The sequence below is a fragment of the Hemiscyllium ocellatum genome, chromosome 46, assembly GCF_020745735.1.
Source record: "Hemiscyllium ocellatum isolate sHemOce1 chromosome 46, sHemOce1.pat.X.cur, whole genome shotgun sequence".
Taxonomy (NCBI): domain Eukaryota; kingdom Metazoa; phylum Chordata; class Chondrichthyes; order Orectolobiformes; family Hemiscylliidae; genus Hemiscyllium; species Hemiscyllium ocellatum.
The window spans coordinates 8,771,461-8,798,652 of record NC_083446.1 but is presented as its reverse complement, the minus strand read 5'-3'; the positions used below and the strand labels follow the sequence as shown (position 1 = coordinate 8,798,652).

The following is a 27,192-nucleotide window of genomic DNA, read 5'->3' as shown; positions in this document are numbered from 1 at the left end:
GTGTTACCGTCACTGAATCTAACCATTACCCCCTTGACATTCAATGGTGTTACCATCACAGAATCTAACCATCTCCCCTTGACGTTCAATGGTGTTACCATCACTGAATCTAACCATCATCCCCTTGACATTCAACGGTGTTATCATCACTGAACCTAACCATCATCCCCTTGACATTCAATGGTGTTACCATCACTGAATCTAACCATCACCCCCTTGATTTTCAATGGTGTTACCATTGCTGAATCTAACCATCTCCCCTTGACGTTCAATGGTGTTACCATCACTGAATCTAACCATCTCCCCCTTGACATTCAATGGTGTTACCATCACAGAATCTAACCATCTCCCCTTGACGTTCAATGGTGTTACCATCACTGAATCTAACCATCTCCCCCTTGGCATTCAATGGTGTTACCATCTCTGAATCTAACCATCACCCCATTGACATTCAATGGTGTTACCATCACTGAATCTAACCACCACCCCCTTTACATTCAATGGTGTTACGATCACTGAATATAGCCATCGCCCCATTGATATCCAATGGTATCACCATCACTGAATCTAACCATTACCCCCTTGACATTCAATGGTGTTACCATCACTGAATCTAACCATCACCCTCTTGACATTCAATGGTATCACCATCACCGAATCTGACCATTACCCCCTTGATATTGAATGGTGTTACCATAACTGAATCTAACCATTACCCCCTTGACGTTCAATGGTGTTACCATCACTGAATCTAACCATCTCCCCCTTGACGTTCAATGGTGTTACCATCACTGAACCTAACCATCGCCCCTTGACAATCAATGGTGTTACCATCACTGAATCTAACCATCACTTAATTGACATTCAATGGTGTTCCAATCACTGAATCTAACGATCACCCCACTGACATTCAATGCCATTACCATCACTGAACCTAACCATAAACCCACTGATATTCAATGGTGTTACCATCATTGAATCTAACCATTGTACCCATGACATTCAATGGTGTTACCATCACTGAATCTAACCATCGCCCCTTTGACATTCAATGGTGTTACCATCACTGAATCTAACCATCACTTCATTGACATTCAATGGTGTTACCATCACTGAATCTAACTTTCACCCCACTGACATTCAATGGTGTTACCATCTCTGAATCTAACCATTACCCATTTGAAATGCAATGGTGTTACCGTCACTGAATCTAACCATTACCCCTTGACATTCAATGGTGTTACCATCACAGAATCTAACCATCTCCCCTTGACGTTCAATGGTGTTACCATCACTGAATCTAACCATTACACCATTGATATTCAATGGTATTACCATCGCTGAATCTAACCATCTCCCCCTTGACATTCAATGGTGTTACCATCACAGAATCTAACCATCTCCCCCTTGACGTTCAATGGTGTTACCATCACTGAACCCAACCATCGCCCCTTGACAATCAATGGTGTTACCATCACTGAATCTAACCATCACTTCATTGACATTCAATGGTGTTACCATCACTGAATCTAACTTTCACCCCACTGACATTCAGTGGTGTTACCATCGCTGAATCTAACCATTACCCATTTGAAATGCAATGGTGTTACCGTCACTGAATCTAACCATTACCCCCTTGACATTCAATGGTGTTACCATCACAGAATCTAACCATCTCCCCTTGACGTTCAATGGTGTTACCATCACTGAATCTAACCATCATCCCCTTGACATTCAACGGTGTTATCATCACTGAACCTAACCATCATCCCCTTGACATTCAATGGTGTTACCATCACTGAATCTAACCATCACCCCCTTGATTTTCAATGGTGTTACCATCGCTGAATCTAACCATCTCCCCTTGACGTTCAATGGTGTTACCATCACTGAATCTAACCATCTCCCCCTTGACATTCAATGGTGTTACCATCACTGAATCTAACCATCACCCCATTGACATTCAATGGTGTTACCATCACTGAATCTAACGATCACCCCACTGACATTCAATGCCATTACCATCACTGAACCTAATCATCACCCCACTGATAATCAATGGTGTTACCATCACTGAATCTAACCATCGGCCCCTTGATATTCAATGGTGTTACCATCACTGAATCTAACCATTACCCCCTTGATATTCAATGGTGTCACCATCACTGAATCTAACCATCGCCCCTTGATATTCAATGGTGTCACCATCACTGAATCTAACCATCGCCCCTTTACATTCAATGGTATCACCATCACTGAATCTAACTTTCACCCCGCTGAATTACCCATTTGAAATTCAATGGTGTTACCGTCATTGAATTTAACCATTACCCCCTTGATATTCAATGGTATTACCATTGCTGAATCTAACCATCTCCCCCTTGACATTCAATGGTGTTACCATCACAGAATCTAGCCATCTCCCCTTGACGTTCAATGGTGTTACCATCACTGAACCTAACCATCATCCCCTTGACATTCAATGGTGTTACCATCACTGAATCTAACCATCACCCCCTTGATATTCAATGGTGTTACCATTGCTGAATCTAACCATCTCCCCTTGACGTTCAATGGTGTTACCATCACTGAATCTAACCATCTCCCCCTTGACATTCAATGGTGTTACCATCACAGAATCTAACCATCTCCCCTTGACGTTCAATGGTGTTACCATCACTGAATCTAACCATCTCCCCCTTGGCATTCAATGGTGTTACCATCTCTGAATCTAACCATCACCCCATTGACATTCAATGGTGCTCCAATCACTGAATCTAACGATCACCCCACTGACATTCAATGCCATTACCATCACTGAATCTAACCTTCGCCCTCTTGACATTCAATGGTGTTACCATCACTGAATCTAACCATCTTCCCCTTGACATTCAATGGTGTTACCATCACAGAATCTAACCATCTCCCCTTAACATTCAATGTTGTTACCATCAATGAATCTAACCACCACCCCCTTTACATTCAATGGTGTTACCATCACTGAATCTAACCATCACCGCCTTGACATTCAATGGTGTTACCATCACTGAATATAGCCATCACCCCATTGATATCCAATGGTATCACCATCACTGAATCTAACCTTCGCCCTCTTGACATTCAATGGTGTTACCATCACTGAATCTAACCATCACCCCCTTGACATTCAATGGTGTTACCATCACTGAATTGAACCATCTCCCTCTTGACATTCAATGGTATCACCATCACTGAATCTCACCATCACCCCACTGACATTCAATGGCGTTACCATCACTGAATCTAACCATTGTACCCATGACATTCAATGGTGTTACCATCACTGAATCTAACCATCGCCCTTTTGACATTCAATGGTGTTACCATCACTGAATCTAAACATCACTTCATTGACATTCAATGGTATTACCATCACTGAATCGAACCATCGTCCCCTTGACATTCAATGGTGTTGCCATCACTGAATCTAACTTTCACCCCACTGACATTCAATGGTGTTACCATCTCTGAATCTAACCATTACCCATTTGAAATGCAATGGTGTTACCGTCACTGAATCTAACCATTACCCCCTTGACATTCAATGGTGTTACCATCACAGAATCTAACCATCTCCCCTTGACGTTCAATGGTTTTACCATCACTGAATCTAACCATTACACCCTTGATATTCAATGGTATTACCATGGCTGAATCTAACCATCTCCCCCTTGACATTCAATGGTGTTACCATCACTGAATCTAACCATCACTTCATTGACATTCAATGGTGTTACCATCACTGAATCTAACCATCATCCCCTTGACATTCAATGGTGTTATCATCACTGAACCTAACCATCATCCCCTTGACATTCAATGGTGTTACCATCACTGAATCTAACCATCACCCACTTGATATTCAATGGTGTTACCATCGCTGAATCTAACCATCTCCCCTTGACGTTCAATGGTGTTACCATCACTGATTCTAACCATCTCCCCCTTGACATTCAATGGTGTTACCATCACAGAATCTAACCATCTCCCCTTGACATTCAATGGTGTTACCATCACTGAATCTAACCATCTCCCCCTTGGCATTCAATGGTGTTACCATCTCTGAATCTAACCATCATCCCATTGACATTCAATGGTGTTACCATCACTGAATCTAACCATCGCCCCTTTGACATTCAATGGTGTTACCATCATTGAATCTAACGATCACCCCACTGACATTCAATACCATTACCATCACTGAACCTAATCATCACCCCACTGATAATCAATGGTGTTACCATCACTGAATCTAACCATCGGCCCCTTGACATTCAATGGTGTTACCATCACTGAATCTAACCATTACCCCCTTGATATTCAATGGTGTCACCATCACTGAATCTAACCATCGCCCCTTGATATTCAATGGTATCACCATCACTGAATCTAACCATCGCCCCTTGACATTCAATGGTATCACCATCACTGAATCTAACTTTTACCCCACTGACATTCAATGGTGTTACCATCTCTGAATCTAACCATTACCCATTTGAAATTCAATGGTGTTACCGTCACTGAATTTAACCATTACCCCCTTGATATTCAATGGTATAACCATCACAGATTCTAACCATCTCCCCTTGACGTTCAATGGTGTTACCATCACTGAATCTAACCATCATCCCCTTGACATTCAACGGTGTTATCATCACTGAACCTAACCATCATCCCCTTGACATTCAATGGTGTTACCATCACTGAATCTAACCATCACCCCCTTGATATTCAATGGTGTTACCATTGCTGAATCTAACCATCTCCCCTTGACGTTCAATGGTGTTACCGTCACTGAATCTAACCATCTCCCCCTTGACATTCAATGGTGTTACCATCACAGAATCTAACCATCTCCCCTTGACGTTTAATGGTGTTACCATCACTGAATCTAACCATCTCCCCCTTGGCATTCAATGGTGTTACCATCTCTGAATCTAACCATCACCCCCTTGACATTCAATGGTGTTACCGTCACTGAATATAACCATCGCCCTCTTGACGTTCAATGGTGTTACCATCACGGAATATAACCATCACCCCTTAACATTCAATGTTGTTACCATCAATGAATCTAACCACCACCCCCTTTACATTCAATGGTGTTACCATCACTGAATCTAACCATCACCGCCTTGACATTCAACGGTGTTACGATCACTGAATATAGCCATCACCCCATTGATATCCAATGGTATCACCATCACTGAATCTAACCATCGCCCCATTGACATTCAATGGTGTTACCATCACTGTATGTAACCATCGCCCTCTTGATGTTCAATGGTGTTACCATCACTGCGTCTAACCATCGCCCACTTGACATTCAATGGTGTTACCATCACTGAATCTAACCATCACCCCCTTGACATTCAATGGTGTTACCATCACTGAATCTAACCATCTCCCCCTTGACATTCAATGGTGTTACCATCACTGAATTTAACCATCACCCCCTTGACGTTCAATGGTGTTACCATCACTGAATCTAACCATCACCCCCTTGACATTCAATGGTGTTACCATCACTGAATCTAACCATCTCCCCCTTGACATTCAATGGTGTTACCATCACTGAATCTAACCATCTCCCCCTTGACATTCAATGGTGTTACCATCACTGAATTTAACCATCACCCCCTTGACGTTCAATGGTGTTACCATCACTGAATCTAACCATCGCCCCATTGACATTCAATGGTGTTACCATCACTGTATGTAACCATCGCCCTCTTGATGTTCAATGGTGTTACCATCACTGCGTCTAACCATCGCCCCCTTGACATTCAATGGTGTTACCATCACTGAATCTAACCATCACCCCCTTGACATTCAATGGTGTTACCATCACTGAATCTAACCACCTCCCCCTTGACATTCAATGGTGTTACCATCACTGAATTTAACCATCACCCCCTTGACATTCAATGGTGCTACCATCACTGAATCTAACCATCTCCCCCTTGACATTCAATGGTGTTACCATCACTGAACCCAACCATCGCCCCTTGACAATCAATGGTGTTACCATCACTGAATCTAACCATCACTTCATTGACATTCAATGGTGTTACCATCACTGAATCTAACTTTCACCCCACTGACATTCAATGGTGTTACCATCTCTGAATCTAACCATTACCCATTTGAAATGCAATGGTGTTACCGTCACTGAATCTAACCATTACCCCCTTGACATTCAATGGTGTTACCATCACAGAATCGAACCATCTCCCCTTGACGTTCAATGGTGTTACCATCACTGAATCTAACCATTACACCCTTGATATTCAATGGTATTACCATCGCTGAATCTAACCATCTCCCCCTTGACATTCAATGGTGTTACCATCACTGAATCTAACCATCACCCCCTTGATTTTCAATGGTGTTACCATCGCTGAATCTAACCATCTCCACTTGACATTCAATGGTGTTACCATCACTGAATCTAACCATCTCCCCCTTGACATTCAATGGTGTTACCATCACAGAATCTAACCATCTCCCCTTGACGTTCAATGGTGTTACCATCACTGAATCTAACCATCTCCCCCTTGGCATTCAATGGTGTTACCATCTCTGAATCTAACCATCACCCCATTGACATTCAATGGTGTTACCATCACTGAATCTAACGATCACCCCACTGACATTCAATGCCATTACCATCACTGAACCTAATCATCACCCCACTGATAATCAATGGTGTTACCATCACTGAATCTAACCATCGGCCCCTTGACATTCAATGGTGTTACCATCACTGAATCTAACCATTACCCCCTTGATATTCAATGGTGTCACCATCACTGAATCTAACCATCGCCCCTTGATATTCAATGGTGTCACCATCACTGAATCTAACCATCGCCCCTTTACATTCAATTGTATCACCATCACTGAATCTAACTTTCACCCCGCTGACATTCAATGGTGTTACCATCTCTGAATCTAACCATTACCCATTTGAAATTCAATGGTGTTACCGTCATTGAATTTAACCATTACCCCCTTGATATTCAATGGTATTACCATTGCTGAATCTAACCATCTCCCCCTTGACATTCAATGGTGTTACCATCACAGAATCTAGCCATCTCCCCTTGACGTTCAATGGTGTTACCATCACTGAATCTAACCATCATCCCCTTGACATTCAACGGTGTTATCATCACTGAACCTAACCATCATCCCCTTGACATTCAATGGTGTTACCATCACTGAATCTAACCATCACCCCCTTGATATTCAATGGTGTTACCATTGCTGAATCTAACCATCTCCCCTTGACGTTCAATGGTGTTACCATCACTGAATCTAACCATCTCCCCCTTGACATTCAATGGTGTTACCATCACAGAATCTAACCATCTCCCCTTGACGTTCAATGGTGTTACCATCACTGAATCTAACCATCTCCCCCTTGGCATTCAATGGTGTTACCATCTCTGAATCTAACCATCACCCCATTGACATTCAATGGTGCTCCAATCACTGAATCTAACGATCACCCCACTGACATTCAATGCCATTACCATCACTGAATCTAACCTTCGCCCTCTTGACATTCAATGGTGTTACCATCACTGAATCTAACCATCTTCCCCTTGACATTCAACGGTGTTATCATCACTGAACCTAACCATCATCCCCTTGACATTCAATGGTGTTACCATCACTGAATCTAACCATCACCCCCTTGATATTCAATGGTGTTACCATTGCTGAATCTAACCATCTCCCCTTGACGTTCAATGGTGTTACCGTCACTGAATCTAACCATCTCCCCCTTGACATTCAATGGTGTTACCATCACAGAATCTAACCATCACCGCCTTGACATTCAATGGTGTTACGATCACTGAATATAGCCATCACCCCATTGATATCCAATGGTATCACCATCACTGAATCTAACCATCGCCCCATTGACATTCAATGGTGTTACCATCACTGTATGTAACCATCGCCCTCTTGATGTTCAATGGTGTTACCATCACTGCGTCTAACCATCGCCCCCTTGACATTCAATGGTGTTACCATCACTGAATCTAACCATCACCCCCTTGACATTCAATGGTGTTACCATCACTGAATCTAACCATCTCCCCCTTGACATTCAATGGTGTTACCATCACTGAATTTAACCATCACCCCCTTGACGTTCAATGGTGTTACCATCACTGAATCTAACCATCACCCCCTTGACATTCAATGGTGTTACCATCACTGAATCTAACCATCTCCCCCTTGACATTCAATGGTGTTACCATCACTGAATTTAACCATCACCCCCTTGACGTTCAATGGTGTTACCATCACTGAATCTAACCATCGCCCCATTGACATTCAATGGTGTTACCATCACTGTATGTAACCATCGCCCTCTTGATGTTCAATGGTGTTACCATCACTGCGTCTAACCATCGCCCCCTTGACATTCAATGGTGTTACCATCACTGAATCTAACCATCACCCCCTTGACATTCAATGGTGTTACCATCACTGAATCTAACTTTCACCCCACTGACATTCAATGGTGTTACCATCTCTGAATCTAACCATTACCCATTTGAAATGCAATGGTGTTACCGTCAATGAATCTAACCATTACCCCCTTGACATTCAATGGTGTTACCATCACAGAATCGAACCATCTCCCCTTGACGTTCAATGGTGTTACCATCACTGAATCTAACCATTACACCCTTGATATTCAATGGTATTACCATCGCTGAATCTAACCATCTCCCCCTTGACATTCAATGGTGTTACCATCACAGAATCCAACCATCTCCCCTTGACGTTCAATGGTGTTACCATCACTGAATCTAACCATCATCCCCTTGACATTCAACGGTGTTATCATCACTGAACCTAACCATCATCCCCTTGACATTCAATGGTGTTACCATCACTGAATCTAACCATCACCCCCTTGATTTTCAACGGTGTTATCATCACTGAACCTAACCATCATCCCCTTGACATTCAATGGTGTTACCATCACTGAATCTAACCATCACCCCCTTGATTTTCAATGGTGTTACCATCAGTGAATCTAACCATTACCCCCTTGATATTCAATGGTGTCACCATCACTGAATCTAACCATCGCCCCTTGATATTCAATGGTATCACCATCACTGAATCTAACCATCGCCCCTTGACATTCAATGGTATCACCATCACTGAATCTAACTTTCACCCCACTGACATTCAATGGTGTTACCATCTCTGAATCTAACCATTACCCATTTGAAATTCAATGGTGTTACCGTCACTGAATTTAACCATTACCCCCTTGATATTCAATGGTATAACCATCACAGATTCTAACCATCTCCCCTTGACGTTAAATGGTGTTACCATCACTGAATCTAACCATCATCCCCTTGACATTCAACGGTGTTATCATCACTGAATCTAACCATCACCCCCTTGATATTCAATGGTGTTACCATTGCTGAATCTAACCATCTCCCCTTGACGTTCAATGGTGTTACCGTCACTGAATCTAACCATCTCCCCCTTGACATTCAATGGTGTTACCATCACAGAATCTAACCATCACCGCCTTGACATTCAATGGTGTTACGATCACTGAATATAGCCATCACCCCATTGATATCCAATGGTATCACCATCACTGAATCTAACCATCGCCCCATTGACATTCAATGGTGTTACCATCACTGTATGTAACCATCGCCCTCTTGATGTTCAATGGTGTTACCATCACTGCGTCTAACCATCGCCCCCTTGACATTCAATGGTGTTACCATCACTGAATCTAACCATCACCCCCTTGACATTCAATGGTGTTACCATCACTGAATCTAACCATCTCCCCCTTGACATTCAATGGTGTTACCATCACTGAATTTAACCATCACCCCCTTGACGTTCAATGGTGTTACCATCACTGAATCTAACCATCACCCCCTTGACATTCAATGGTGTTACCATCACTGAATCTAACCATCTCCCCCTTGACATTCAATGGTGTTACCATCACTGAATTTAACCATCACCCCCTTGACGTTCAATGGTGTTACCATCACTGAATCTAACCATCGCCCCATTGACATTCAATGGTGTTACCATCACTGTATGTAACCATCGCCCTCTTGATGTTCAATGGTGTTACCATCACTGCGTCTAACCATCGCCCCCTTGACATTCAATGGTGTTACCATCACTGAATCTAACCATCACCCCCTTGACATTCAATGGTGTTACCATCACTGAATCTAACCATCTCCCCCTTGACATTCAATGGTGTTACCATCACAGAATCTAACCATCTCCCCTTGACGTTCAATGGTGTTACCATCACTGAATCTAACCATTACACCCTTGATATTCAATGGTATTACCATCGCTGAATCTAACCATCTCCCCCTTGACATTCAATGGTGCTACCATCACTGAATCTAACCATCTCCCCCTTGACATTCAATGGTGTTACCATCACTGAACCCAACCATCGCCCCTTGACAATCAATGGTGTTACCATCACTGAATCTAACTTTCACCCCACTGACATTCAATGGTGTTACCATCTCTGAATCTAACCATTACCCATTTGAAATGCAATGGTGTTACCGTCAATGAATCTAACCATTACCCCCTTGACATTCAATGGTGTTACCATCACAGAATCGAACCATCTCCCCTTGACGTTCAATGGTGTTACCATCACTGAATCTAACCATTACACCCTTGATATTCAATGGTATTACCATCGCTGAATCTAACCATCTCCCCCTTGACATTCAATGGTGTTACCATCACAGAATCCAACCATCTCCCCTTGACGTTCAATGGTGTTACCATCACTGAATCTAACCATCATCCCCTTGACATTCAACGGTGTTATCATCACTGAACCTAACCATCATCCCCTTGACATTCAATGGTGTTACCATCACTGAATCTAACCATCACCCCCTTGATTTTCAATGGTGTTACTATCGTTGAATCTAACCATCTCCCCTTGACATTCAATGGTACTACCATCACTGAACCTAACAATCTCCCCCTTGACATTCAATGGTGTTACCATCACAGAATCTAACCATCTCCCCTTGACGTTCAATGGTGTTACCATCTCTGAATCTAACCATCACCCCATTGACATTCAATGGTGTTACCATCACTGAATCTAACGATCACCCCACTGACATTCAATGCCATTACCATCACTGAACCTAATCATCACCCCACTGATAATCAATGGTGTTACCATCACTGAATCTAACCATCGGCCCCTTGACATTCAATGGTGCTACCATCACTGAATCTAACCATTACCCCCTTGATATTCAATGGTGTCACCATCACTGAATCTAACCATCGCCCCTTGATATTCAATGGTGTCACCATCACTGAATCTAACCATCGCCCCTTTACATTCAATGGTATCACCATCACTGAATTTAACTTTCACCCCACTGACATTCAATGGTGTTACCATCTCTGAATCTAACCATTACCCATTTGAAATTCAATGGTGTTACCGTTATTGAATTTAACCATTACCCCCTTGATATTCAATGGTATTACCATTGCTGAATCTAACCATCTCCCCCTTGACATTCAATGGTGTTACCATCACAGAATCTAGCCATCTCCCTTTGACGTTCAATGGTGTTACCATCACTGAATCTAACCATCTCCCCCTTGACATTCAATGGTGTTACCATCACAGAATCTAACCATCTCCCCTTGACGTTCAATGGTGTTACCATCTCTGAATCTAACCATCACCCCATTGACATTCAATGGTGCTCCAATCACTGAATCTAACGATCACCCCACTGACATTCAATGCCATTACTATCACTGAATCTAACCTTCGCCCTCTTGACATTCAATGGTGTTACCATCACTGAATCTAACCATCTCCCCCTTGACATTCAATGGTGTTACCATCACAGAATCTAACCATCTCCCCTTAACATTCAATGTTGTTACCATCAATGAATCTAACCACCACCCCCTTTACATTCAATGGTGTTACCATCACTGAATCTAACCATCACCGCCTTGACATTCAATGGTGTTACCATCACTGAATATAGCCATCACCCCATTGATATCCAATGGTATCACCATCACTGAATCTAACCTTCGCCCTCTTGACATTCAATGGTGTTACCATCACTGAATCTAACCATCACCCCCTTGACATTCAATGGTGTTACCATCACTGAATTGAACCATCTCCCTCTTGACATTCAATGGTATCACCATCACTGAATCTCACCATCACCCCACTGACATTCAATGGCGTTACCATCACTGAATCTAACCATTGTACCCATGACATTCAATGGTGTTACCATCACTGAATCTAACCATCGCCCTTTTGACATTCAATGGTGCTACCATCACTGAATCTAAACATCACTTCATTGACATTCAATGGTATTACCATCACTGAATCGAACCATCGTCCCCTTGACATTCAATGGTGTTGCCATCACTGAATCTAACTTTCACCCCACTGACATTCAATGGTGTTACCATCTCTGAATCTAACCATTACCCATTTGAAATGCAATGGTGTTACCGTCCCTGAATCTAACCATTACCCCCTTGACATTCAATGGTGTTACCATCACAGAATCTAACCATCTCCCCTTGACGTTCAATGGTTTTACCATCACTGAATCTAACCATTACACCCTTGATATTCAATGGTGTTACCATGGCTGAATCTAACCATCTCCCCCTTGACATTCAATGGTGTTACCATCACTGAATCTAACCATCACTTCATTGACATTCAATGGTGTTACCATCACTGAATCTAACCATCATCCCCTTGACATTCAACGGTGTTATCATCACTGAACCTAACCATCATCCCCTTGACATTCAATGGTGTTACCATCACTGAATCTAACCATCACCCCCTTGATATTCAATGGTGTTACCATCGCTGAATCTAACCATCTCCCCTTGACGTTCAATGGTGTTACCATCACTGATTCTAACCATCTCCCCCTTGACATTCAATGGTGTTACCATCACAGAATCTAACCATCTCCCCTTGACGTTCAGTGGTGTTACCATCACTGAATCTAACCATCTCCCCCTTGGCATTCAATGGTGTTACCATCTCTGAATCTAACCATCATCCCATTGACATTCAATGGTGTTACCATCACTGAATCTAACCATCGCCCCTTTGACATTCAATGGTGTTACCATCATTGAATCTAACGATCACCCCACTGACATTCAATGCCATTACCATCACTGAACCTAATCATCACCCCACTGATAATCAATGGTGTTACCATCACTGAATCTAACCATCGGCCCCTTGATATTCAATGGTGTTACCATCACTGAATCTAACCATTACCCCCTTGATATTCAATGGTGTCACCATCACTGAATCTAACCATCGCCCCTTGATATTCAATGGTATCACCATCACTGAATCTAACCATCGCCCCTTGACATTCAATGGTATCACCATCACTGAATCTAACTTTCACCCCACTGACATTCAATGGTGTTACCATCTCTGAATCTAACCATTACCCATTTGAAATTCAATGGTGTTACCGTCACTGAATTTAACCATTACCCCCTTGATATTCAATGGTATAACCATCACAGATTCTAACCATCTCCCCTTGACGTTCAATGGTGTTACCATCACTGCGTCTAACCATCGCCCCCTTGACATTCAATGGTGTTACCATCACTGAATCTAACCATCACCCCCTTGACATTCAATGTTGTTACCATCACTGAATCTAACCATCTCCCCCTTGACATTCAATGGTGTTACCATCACTGAATTTAACCATCACCCCCTTGACGTTCAATGGTGTTACCATCTCTGAATCTAACCATCACCCCCTTGACATTCAATGGTGTTACCATCACTGAATCTAACCATCTCCCCCTTGACATTCAATGGTGTTACCATCACTGAATTTAACCATCACCCCCTTGACGTTCAATGGTGTTACCATCACTGAATCTAACCATCTCCCCCTTGACATTCAATGGTGTTACCATCACTGAATCTAACCATCATCCCCTTGACATTCAATGGTGTTACCATCACTGAATCTAACCATCACCCCCTTGATATTCAATGGTGTTACCATTGCTGAATCTAAACATCTCCCCTTGACGTTCAATGGTGTTACCGTCACTGAATCTAACCATCTCCCCCTTGACATTCAATGGTGTTACCATCACAGAATCTAACCATCTCCCCTTGACGTTCAATGGTGTTACCATCACTGAATCTAACCATCTCCCCCTTGGCATTCAATGGTGTTACCATCTCTGAATCTAACCATCACCCCCTTGACATTCAATGGTGTTACCGTCACTGAATATAACCATCACCCTCTTGACGTTCAATGGTGTTACCATCACGGAATATAACCATCTCCCACTTGATATTCAATGGTGTTACCATCACTGAATCTAACCATCACCCCTTAACATTCAATGTTGTTACCATCAATGAATCTAACCACCACCCCCTTTACATTCAATGGTGTTACCATCACTGAATCTAACCATCACCGCCTTGACATTCAATGGTGTTACGATCACTGAATATAGCCATCACCCCATTGATATCCAATGGTATCACCATCACTGAATCTAACCATCGCCCCATTGACATTCAATGGTGTTACCATCACTGTATGTAACCATCGCCCTCTTGATGTTCAATGGTGTTACCATCACTGCGTCTAACCATCGCCCCCTTGACATTCAATGGTGTTACCATCACTGAATCTAACCATCACCCCCTTGACGTTCAATGGTGTTACCATCACTGAATCTAACCATCACCCCCTTGACATTCAATGGTGTTACCATCACTGAATCTAACCATCTCCCCCTTGACATTCAATGGTGTTACCATCACTGAATTTAACCATCACCCCCTTGACGTTCAATGGTGTTACCATCACTGAATCTAACCATCTCCCCCTTGACATTCAATGGTGTTACCATCACTGAATCTAACCATCTCCCCCTTGACATTCAATGGTGTTACCATCACTGAATTTAACCATCACCCCCTTGACGTTCAATGGTGTTACCATCACAGAATCTAACCATCTCCCCCTTGACATTCAATGGTGTTACCATCACTGAATCTAACCATCTCCCCCTTGACATTCAATGGTGTTACCATCACTGAATCTAACCATCTCCCCCTTGACATTCAATGGTGTTACCATCACTGAATCTAACCATCTCCCCTTTGACATTCAATGGTGTTACCATCACTGAGTCTAACCATCACCCCATTAACATTCAATGGTGTTACCATCACTGAGTCTAACCATCACCCCATTGACATTCAATGGTGTTACCATCACTGAGTCTAACCATCACCCCATTGACATTCAATGGTGTTACCATCACTGAATCTAACCATCACCCCTTTGCCAAGGGAACGAAACCCCTGGCAAATCAACTCCCCCAGCTCGGCGAATACACCCACAGCTGTCGCAACTGAGCGACAAATCTTCACGCAATCTTCGAATTGGAGATATGCCACTGTCGCTGAAGACAAGGGCAACGGGGGTGACACAAATCTACAGATCTGTCCGCTTGACAGCAACAGAGGGAGGTCTGATAGAAGCCGTAACGCAAGGTGAATCTTCACTGAGAGAAAACTGGCAGATGGCAGGTTCATTTGGGTAAGGGTGGGGTATTGGAGTCTGGTAAAGACACACCCAGAGGGGCAGGACTTCTACAGTTTCTGGTAGGGCCCTGGGTAGTGCTGTAGAACAGGGAGTCCTAGGGTGTCCAGGTCCATAATTCTTTGACATTTGTGTGGATGGGGTGGTCAAGAAGGGCTTTTGGCACACTTGCCTGGGAGGGAGTTTGGAGTGGACTGAGGATGGGGGGAATTCCATTCAGTGAAAGGGGCCTAATTGTTCACCCACCTCCACTCCCCGCACCACACTCTGGAGTTTGATTGGGGGAGGGTGCAGTAGGGGGCGAGGAGGTGCAGACACTGGCCATTCGGGGTCATGCTAGACCACTCTTCCCCCTCCAGCTGCACCCCGAGGACCCTTGACTCCCTCGCCGAACGAAACCCTACCTACGCCAGCCCCCTTCCCCACGCATCCCCTCTCAGCCTGTAGAGACCCTCCACAGAGCATCCTGCCCGGACCCACCCCACCCCCAACCCCCACCTTATACCCGCTTGGCAAAGGTTGGTCAGGAGGGAGGCCATGTTTGCACTAAAGCCAGTGCCTGGGAGCATGACAGGCTAGTGGCATCATTGACAGACTCTTAACTTTCATGTTCAAATCCCGCAACGGCAGCACGTGGTCGAATTTGAGTTAAGGTTCTCATGACAATCGCTTTCATGGAAAAGCCCATCTGGTTCATGAACGGGAAGGAAATGGCCATCACTAACTGGTCTGGGCCTACACATGACTCCAGACTCCACAGCGACGGGGTTGACTCTTAACTGCACCCCCTCTCTGGGCAATTAGGGACGGGGCACTAAACGCTGGGCCCGGCCAGCGGCCCCCTCCTCCTCCTCCTCCCGCGAATGAATCATTTCAAAAAAAGAAGCTATTTCTCCTGGTGCAGGGTGAAGCAGATCCCATGGCACAGCCTCCCCAGATGGACAGGGGCGACGGATACATGGGAACACTACTCCCCGCTGCCCTCTGAGCCCCTCCCCCATCCCGACTCGGAAATATATCGGCCGTTTCCTGATCCCATCTGAAGGTTCTGAATGAAATTGTTTCCAGTGTCCCTCCAGCCGGTAAAATTAATCCTGATCTCTTTTACCTGGGTAGTACAGTGGCCTCCGAGGAGGAGGGCCGAAGGGCCTTTTAATTTGCTCGATTATTCGTTTACTCTCTGCTTCTAGACCCTCCTGCTGGCGCACTCAATCACTTCTTGTTTACTCTATTTAAATTGGTTTGTCGATGCTGGAATGAGCTTTTTTTTAGTTCCATATTTGCTTTAGCGAAGAGATTTCCCCAGCTGCCACACTGGGAATTGAGCTCACAGCTCTCCACAACACGCTGCTCGGTCCCGCACCCCTGGAGCATTGCTCTTACAAGGGCATACACTCACGGAAACAGACCCTTCGGTCCAACCAGTCCATGCTGACCCATAATCCCAAACTAAACTAGTCCCAGCTGCCTGCTCCTGGCCCATATCCCTCCAAACCTTTCCCTATCCATGTCCTTATCCAAATGGCTTTTAAATGTGTAACTCTGCGCAAAAAAAAGTGACCCTCCTGTCCTTTTTAAATTTCTCTCCTCTCACCTTGAAAATTGCCCCCAGTCTTGAAATCCCCCCACCCAAGGGAAGAGCCAGTCACCTTATCTAAACCCCTCATGGTTTTATAAACCTCTGGAAGGTCACCCCTCAGCCTCCTACGCTCCAGGGAAAGAAGTTCCAGACTCTCAAACTTTCCATTCCTGGTAACATCTTGGTCAATCCCTTTTGAACCCTCTCCAGTTCAATAACATCCTTCCTGTAACAGGGCGACCAGAACCGGACACAGTAATCTAGACAAGGCCTCACCAATGTCCTGTACAACCCCAACATGATGTCCCAACTCCAACACTCAAAGGCCTGAGCAACGAAGGCAATTTTGCGAAACACCTTCTTAGCTACCTTGTCTACCTGTGACGCAAACTTCAAAGAATTATGTATTTGACCCCCCTGGGTCTCTCTGTTCTACAGCACTCCCCAAGGCTGTCTAACACCTGTCCATGTGTGTTTTACTAAAATGCAATACCTCACGTTTATCCAAATTAAACTCCACCAGCTGCTCCTAAACCCTATTGATCCAATTGATCACTTTGGAATCTTAGATATCCTCCTGTCATCCAGGATTTGTTGCCTGTCCCAGATTGTCCCAAGGGCAAGTTGTTGGGGCCTGGACACACAGGTAGGTCCAAACTGGGTAAGAACGGCAGATTTACCCCCATCTCTGGTGAATTGGCAGGCGTTTAACGCCAGGTCTTTCATGTTTTTAAGAGCAGTAGCCGAGGGTCTGTTTCCAGTTCTGGTCACCCTCCTCCAGGAGGGATGCGGTGAAATTGGAGAGGGTGCAGATTAGGTTTACTGGGATTGGAGTGCTTGAATTATAAGAAGAGGATGGATAAGCCCGGATCTTTCTCCAAGGAGTGTCGGAGACTGAGAGGGTGACCTTCGAGAGGTTTATAAAATCATGACGGGCATGGACAGGGCAAATAGACAAGGTGTTCCCCCCCTCCCAGGGTGAGGGAGATCAAAACTAGAGGGCAGAGGGTTAAGGTGAGGGGGTAAAGATTTTAAGGAGGCATTTTTCACACAGAGGGTGGTATGTTTAGTGGAATGGGCTGCCAGAGAAAGTGGTGGATGCAGGTATAGTAACAATATTGAAGTGCCCTTGAGGGGCGGCATGGTGGCTCAGTGGTTAGCACCGCTGCCTGACAGCACTGGGGTCCCGTGTTCGATACCAGCCTCAGGTGACTGTGCAGAGTTTGCACATTCACCCCTTGTCTCCGTGGGGTTTCCTCTGGGTGCTCTGGTTTCCTCCCACAGTCCAAAGATGTGCAGGTTAGGGTGGATTGGCCGTGCTAAATTGTCCCATAGTGTCCAGGAGTGCAGGTTAGGGTGGATTGGCCGTGCTAAATTGTCCCACAGTGTCCAGGGATGTGCAGGTTAGGGTGGATTGGCCGTGCTAAAATGCCCCATTGTGCCCAGGGATCTGCAGGTTAGGGTGGATTGGCCATGCTAAATTGTCCCATAGTGCCCAGGGATGTGCAGATTAGGGTGGATTGGCCGTGCTAAATTGTCCCATAGTGCCCAGGGATGTGCAGGTTAGGGTGGATTGGCCGTGCTAAATTGCCCCATAGTGCCCAGGGATGTGCAGGTTAGGGTGGATTGGCTGTGCTAAATTCTCCCATCGTGCCCAGGGATGTGCAGGTTAGGGTGGATTGGCCGTGCTAAACTGTCCCATAGTGCCCAGGGATGTGCAGGTTAGGGTGGATTGGCCGTGCTAAATTGTCCCATAGTGCCCAGGGATGTGCAGGTTAGGGTGGATTGGCCGTGCTAAATTGTCCCATAGTGCCCAGGGATGTGCAGGTTAGGGTGGATTGGCCGTGCTAAATTGTCCCATAGTGCCCAGGGATGTGCAGGTTAGGGTGGACTGGCCGTGCTAAATTGTCCCATAGTGTCCAGGGATGTGCAGGTTAGGGTGGATTGGCCGTGCTAAATTGTCCCATAGTGTCCAGGGATGTGCAGGTTAGGGTGGATTGGCCGTGCTAAATTGTCCCATAGTGCCCAGGGATGTGCAGGTTAGGGTGGATTGGCCGTGCTAAATTGTCCCATAGTGTCCAGGGATGTGCAGGTTAGGGTGGATTGGCCGTGCTAAATTGTCCCATAGTGCCCAGGGATGTGCAGGTTAGGGTGGATTGGCCGTGCTAAATTGTCCCATAGTGCCCAGGGATGTGCAGGTTAGGGTGGACTGGCGTGCTAAATTGCCCCATAGTGCCCAGGGATGTGCAGGTTAGGGTGGATTGGCCATGCTAAATTGTCCCATAGTGCCCAGGGATGTGCAGGTTAGGGTGGATTGGCCGTGCTAAATTGTCCCATAGTGCCCAGGGATGTGCAGGTTAGGGTGGATTGGCCGTGCTAAATTGTCCCATAGTGCCCAGGGATGTGCAGGTTAGGGTGGATTGGCCGTGCTAAATTGTCCCATAGTGTCCAGGGATGTGCAGGTTAGGGTGGACTGGCCGTGCTAAATTTTCCCATAGTGTCCAGGGATGTGCAGGTTAGGGTGGACTGGCCGTGCTAAATTGCCCATTCAGAGAGAAATGGATCTGGGTGGGATATTCTTCGGAGGTCGGTGTGGACTGTTGGGTCGAAGGCCCTGTTTCCACACCGTAGGGACTCTAATCTAATCATGAATAGGAAAGGGGTTGGAGGGATATGGGCCAGGAGCAGGCAGATGGGCCTAGTTTAGTTTGGGAAATCTGGTTAGCACGGATGAGTTGGGCCGAATGATCTGTGTGACTTAATGACTCTAGAGTTGTGGGAGCACAACACTTGCTCTTCCTGTGACGGTGGCTGTGGGATCTTTCACTATGGCCGTTCAGGTCTCAGAAGGGAACAGCGTTTCGAGAGACCTGTACTCCCTCCCACCCCCCAGCACTGGGAGTGTTGGCCTGGCCTCGGGGTTTGGGTCTCCGTCTGCCTCGGGAGGCTAGTCAACTCGGGAAACCTCGCAACATTGTCAGAAAGCCTGTGGGCGAGCATGTGAAAGGCCATAATATCCTCGAAAAGTGGCCTGGGGTCAATGGGCTAGTACTGACTGGATGGGCCAAAGGGCCTTTTCTATGTTTGACGACTCCTTGTGTTGGAAAACGGCCTGGTGTAGATGGGCTATTTCTGACTGGATGGGCCAAAGAGCCTTTTCTATGCCGTGCAACTCCATGTGCTGGAAAATGGCCTCGTGTAGATGGGCTGGTACTAGCGTGATGGGTTGAAGGGCCTTTTCCGTGCTGTCTAATTCTATAACCCTGCTTCACGATGCAGATTTTTCACGGAAAACACTCCAAGCATATCTCATCTCTCCTTCTCGCTCAATGTCTCCATCCCAGGTAACATCCTGGTGAAGCTCCTCTGTCCCCCCTCCAGTGCTATCATCTCCCTCCTGTATGATAGGACCAGAACCGTACACAGTACTCCAGCTGTCGCCTGACCATCACCCTGTACAACTCCAACACCCACACTGTGGGTGGCACAGTGGGTTAGCACTGCTGCCTCACAGCGCCAGAGACCTGGGTTCAATTCCCACCTCAGGCGACTGTCTGTGTGGAGTTTGCACGTTCTCCCCGTGTCTGCGTGGGTCTGCTCCGGTTTCCTCCCACAGTCCAAAAATGTGCAGGTTAGGGTGGATTGGCCGTGCTAAATTGCCCTTAGTGTTAAGTGAAGGGGTAAATGTAGGGGAGTGGGCCTGGGTGGGTTGCGCTTTGGCAGGTCAGTGTGGACTTGTTGGGCCGAAGGGCCTGTATCTAATCTAATCTAATACCCCCACTTCACCCCAATCTCTGCTTGGGTTTCCACCTCACAGCAGCCTTGACTGAGAGGGGACGGTGCAAGATAAGCTCGTAAATAAGCATTGCCATGCTGGCATGGGCCGGGAGAGAGAGAATAGGCCAGAGAGACGATCGGGATTGTATGTGAGAGAGAGATAGAGAAAGACTGTGATATACAGAGTGTGTGTGATAGAGACACAGAGACAGACACAGTGTGATAGAGAAAGACTGATAGAGGGAGAGAGAGACGGTGTATTCGAGACAGACTGTGCTAGGGAGGGAGGCAAACTATGTTCGAGAGAGAGACAGACTGTATGATAGAGAGAGAGAAAAATTGTGTGATATAGAGAGAGAGAGAGACAGACCATAATACAAAGGGAGAGAAAGAGGAGAAAATAGAAATGGGGAGAGGCTTACATGAGAAAGTGGAGAGAGAAGGAGAGATTGTACAAGAGTGAGACAGAGAAGCTGCATTAGAGAGGGAGCAAGGGGATTATAGACAGTGAACAAGAGAGACTGTGCTGCAGTCTCAAGAGACACCGTGAGGGAGAGAGACCGCGAGGGAGAGAGATCGTGAGGGAGAGGCTGGCAGCTAGAGGATGATACAAAAGAGAGAAAGATTGATGGAGGGAGAGAGCGACTGTGTGCAGGACAGCAAAAGATGAACTGCATGTGAGAGAGAGAGCAAAAGTGTGCAAGAGAAGAGAGAGAGCATATGCAAAGACTGTGAAAGGGAGGGGCTGTGTATATGGGGAGAGAGACAGAGGGAAGGTTAAAATATGAGAGAGTGAAAGAGAGAGACTGTGACAATGGAAGAGAGGGGATATGCACAAGAGGAAAGGGGCACGTGGGAAGGGTAAGTGGGAGAGTGAACACTGCGGAAATGGAGGGGGTGGGGGAAGGGGGGAAGAGAGAGCAGGAGAGACAGAGATAAATATAGAGAGGGAGCGAGGGGAGATGAATTGTGATGCAGACACAAAGATACAGATGTGATTGTGAAAACTTGGCAGATAGATGGACCCAGGCAAGTGCAGAGGATCATCCGAAATGAATAAGGTAGTTACAGCAAGATTGTCACAGATCTATCATCGCAGAGGCTGGGGGAGGGTGGGGTGAGGTGGGAGCGAGGAGAGACAGAGACAGAGAGAGCGAGAGAGACGATAGACCCACAAAGAGCTCCAAAACATTGAACAGAGACGCATAGGCACACACACACACACACACACACACACGCTCACATGCTCACACAGGCACACAGACAGACACATACTCACACACAGACACACACACACAGGCACCCACACACTCATACAGACACACACACACAGGCACACTCACACACACGCACTCACACTCATACACACACACACACGCAGGCACACACACTCTCACACACACACACACAGGCATACACACAGACACACACACACGCGCAGGCACAGACACACACACTCACACACACACATAGACACACACACACGTACAGATACACACAGATAGACACACACAGACACACGCGCACACACAGTCAGGCAAAACTGAGAGGCAGCTGGAAGCTGTGAATGGACAGAAGGAGATAGTTGAGAAATGAATGGGTCTGACTAACAGCGTCCATTAAGAGGACAGAATTCAATTATCGCCAATAATTCATGAGCTGAAATCTAGCACATTCGCACTGTAATGTCTCCCAATCTGAGTGACATTTTTCTATGGCTGCAGATTTACAGATCAGTACAGGATGGCCATGACCTATATTTCTCCATCACATTCTGACAGCTCCAGTGAAAAGGAGTGGCTGCTGTGATTCGATTCTCCTCCGGTTGGGGACACCCTCTGTTTCCCTCTCCCTGCCCTCAGCCAAGATTCCCCCTCCAACTCCCCCCCCCATCCCCTTTCCTTCTCCTCTCCCTCTCCCTCACTCTCACTCCATCTCCCTCATCTCTCTCACGTTCTCACTCCCCCTCCCACTCCCTCTCTCTCCCTTGCCCTCCCTCTCTCTCTTTTTCTGTCTCCCCCATCCCTCTCTCTCCCTCTCTCATTCTTTCTCCTTCTCTCCCTCCCTCTCCCCTCTCCCACTCTCCCCCATCTCCCTTGCCTCTCTCTCTTTCTCTCTCCCTCTCTCATTCTCTCTCCTTACCACAGTTTCTCCATCTTCCTTCCCTTTCCCTGCCCATTCCCTCTCTCCCTCTCCATCAACCTCACCCCTCTTGCTTTCTCTCTCCCTCTCTCCCTCCCTCCCTCCCTCTCTCTTTCTCTCTCCCTGGTCAGAGTATTGAGTACAGGAGTTGGGAGGTCATGTTACGGCTGTACAGGACATTGGTTAGGCAATTATTGGAATATTGTGTGCAATTCTGGTCTCCTTCCTATCGGAAAGATGTTGTGAAACTTGAAAGGGTTCAGAAAAGATTTACAAGGATGGTGCCAGGGTTGGAGGGTTTGAGCTACAAGGAGAGGCTGAACAGGCTGGGGCTGTTTTCCCTGGAGCGTCGGAGGCTGAAGAGCGACCTTATAGAGGTTTATAAAATCATGAGGGGACATGGATAGGGTAAATAGACAAAGTCTTTTCCCTGGGGTCAGGGAGTCCAGAACTAGAGGGCATAGGTTTAGGGTAAGGGGCAACTTTTTCACACAGAGGGTTGTGTGTGTATGGAATGAGCTGCCAGAGGAAGTGGTGGAGGCTGGTACAATGACAACATTTAAAAGGCATCTGGATGGGGACATGAATAAGAAGGGTTGAAAGGGATATAGAGTCATAGAGTCAAAGAGATGTACTGCACGGAAACAGACCCTTCAGTCCAACCCATCCATGCCAACCCCATATCCTAACCCAATCTAGTCCTACCTGCCAGCACTTGGCCCATATCCCTCTAAACCCTTCCTATTCGGATACCCATCCAAATGCCTTTTAAATGTTGCAATTGTACTAGCCTCATCTGGTCAGCATGGACGAGTTGGGCCGAAGGGTCTGTTTCCATGTTGTACATCTCTATGACTCTATCCACTCACCTTATTATCCTAAATCCACAATGCACAACAATGTGAATGTGAGTCAGACAGGTCTCCTTTCAGATTGTTGGGTTTAGGATAAATCTCTTGGGGATCTTGGATCAAGTCCATAGCTCCCTGAAAGTGGCCACCCAAATAGTGAGGGTGGTAAAGAAGGTGTGCTTGTCTTTATTGGTTGCAGAAGTGAGTAAGAGTCAGGATGACATGTTGCATAAGACTTTGGTTAGGCCACACTTAGAGTACTGTGTTCAATAATGGTTACCAGCAGACTGAGATCAAGATCCTGTTATAAGCTGAGGTAACCTTCTTCACTGTCCACTACACCTCCGATCTTAGTGTCATCTGCAAACTTACTAACTATACCTCCTATGTTCACATCCAAATTATTTATACAAATGACAAAAAGCAGTGGATCAGCACTGATGGTTGTGGCATCTTCAGTCTGAAAAGCAATCCTCCATTACAAACCCTCTGGCTTCTTCCTTTTAGCCAGTTCTGTATCCAAATGGCTAGTTCTCCCTGTATTCCATGTGATCTCGCCTTGCTAACCATGAGGAACCTTGTCGAATGCCTCACTGTAGTCCGTGATCTGCCCTCATTAATCCTCTGCATCACTTCCTCAAGAAACTCAATCAAGACACGATTTCCCATGCACCAAGCCACGTGGCGAGGGGCCGGAATGCCTCTCCCTTTGCTACGGATTTACAACAGCAACTGAGCTTCGAGAACATATATATCAGAGCGACATAAGAGTTTGGGGCCTGGCGTAGGCCCCACCACCTCTCTGGCCTACTCTGCACATTTGAGGCCTTACCCACACCTCCCCCTCACTCCACCAGGCCCAGAGCCAGGTTGAAAATGCCGCTGGGTACGAACCGTTCCTAATTGCACAGAGAGTTTGTGAGAAATCACTTAGCAGAACCATTTCGACGCGAAAACAAATATAAATCGTGTTGTCACGCCTCAGCTAATTTGCGAGCAAACATGTTAGGCTGAGCACACAGCTGGGAGATGTGACGGATATATTTTAGTCCTCTTTCATCTCTACCGTTGACGCTGACACCACAGAAATGAGCCATCTCATTTGAGAATAGCGTGAGCAGTTTCAGGTCCCGTATCTAAGGAAGAATGTTGCTGGCCCTGGAGTGGGGGTCCTGAAGAGGTTTACACGACTGATCCTGGGGATGAGGGGCTTGTCGTATGAGGAGCGGGTGAGGACTCTGGGTCTGTACCCATTGGGATTTAGAAGGATTGGGGGTTGTGGGGGGGGAGGGGGATCTGATTGAAACATCCAAGGTACTGAGGGGCCTGGGTAGAGTGGGCGTGGGGAAGATGTTTAGGAGGGACACGGACCCGAGGGGACAGCCTCAGAGGGAAGGGGAAGAATTTTTCCAGCCGGGGTGGGGGAGGGAGGGGTGAATCTGTGGGATGCATTGTCACAGAGGGCTGTGGAGAGCAAGTCACTGAGACAGAGAGAGAGATGGGAGAGATGGGTTCCTGATTGGTGAGGGGGGTCAAGGGTTACGGGGAGAATGGGGTTGAGAAACATATCAGCCATGTGGAGCAGATTTGATGGGCCGAATGGTCTCATCCTGCTCCGATATCAAAGAAAGTCCTCAGGGAGTTGGTGGTGTAGGATAGGGTGGTTTTATTTGACCTCAAGCACTGTTGACAGAAATTCTGGTCGATTTGAGGTTGTCAATGTTTGCTTCACCCAGCCTTCCTTCCTTGTTCCCACTGAAAGAAAAACTTCAAGGACACACCTAAATCCCACTTTATTTTTCCCAATAAATCCTGGAAGTTACTTGCTTCATCGACCAGAGGCCAATTGTACCCAGCCCAACACCCCCCTTCACCCCTCACAACCCATTATCTCCCCTCTCGCAATCTGCACTGCTGCCCTTTAGCACTGTGGAGACGTGGATCTAAATATTTCTTCCCCATTTCTAAAGTCAAGAGGGTACAGGCCTACGAGGCTTGGATCTCTGAGGGCAGTTTCTTCCAATCGTTTAGAGAGGTCGACAGCATAGAGAAAGGCCCTTCAGCCCAATGGATCTGTGCCAACCCACGTCCCTATTCCAACCCCACTCTCCAGCACTTCGCCTGTAGCTTTGGCATCGTGAATGCCCGTCTAAATCCTTCTTCAATGCGATGGGTGGGGTTTCTGCCTCTCCCATCCCTCACAGACATCGCGTTCCAAACTCCCACCACCCTCTGGGTGAAAACGTTTCCCCTCACGTCCCCCTCGAAACCTCCTGCCCCTTCCCTCAAATCAATGTCCCCTCTTCATTGAACTCCTCCAGTAAGGGGTCAGTTCCTTCTGCTCTCTGTGTATATATCACCCAGGGTCCTGAGCAGATCTCCTTCCACGTTTTTTTATCGCTGTTAGAATTCACTTCATTGCTATGATATATTTCTGGAGCAGGCGGGTTTTGAACCCTGGACATCCTGGCTCAGAGAGGCCAACATTTCGCAAGGCAGTTTGCCTTTTCCAAGGGTGGACAGAGGGATGGCATGATGGCTCAGTGCTTAGCACTGCTGCCTCACGGCGCCAGGGTCCCAGGTTCGATCCCACCCTCAGGCGACTGTCTGTGTGGAGTTTGCACATTCTCTCCCCATGTCTGCATGGAGCTTCCTCCCACAGTCCAAAGATGTGCTGGTTAGGGTGGATTGGCCGTGCTAAATTGTCCCGTAGTGTTCAGGAATGTTAGTCAATGATAGTTAAACGTTGCAGAAAGGACTTTAGAGACTCCTCTACTGAGGTAGTATGGACTGAGGTTAGAAACAGGAAAGGAGGTCACCCTGTTGGGAGTTTTCTATAGGCCTCTGAATAGTTCCAGAGATGTAGAGGAAAGGATAGCAAAGATGATCCTCAATGGAAGTGAGAGTGACAGGGAAGTTGTTATGGGGGATCTTTAACTTCTCAATCTGGGAATACAGTAGCTCAAGTATTTTAGATGGGTCAGTTTTTGTCCAATGTGTGCAGGATGGTTTCCTGACACAGTATGTAAACAGGTCAACAAGGGGCAAGGCCATATTGGATTTGGTACTGGGTAATGAACCCAGCCAGGTATGA

The 27,192-nt window shown here is 46.2% G+C and overlaps 1 protein-coding gene across 1 annotated transcript in view; it reads right to left on the bottom strand.

Moving 5' to 3' along the window:
- The window catches only part of LOC132836189 (neurexin-2-like), a 1,025,492-nt gene that overhangs the window by 269,768 nt on the left and 728,532 nt on the right, over positions 1-27,192 (bottom strand). The gene's annotated exons all lie outside the window — the stretch shown is intronic.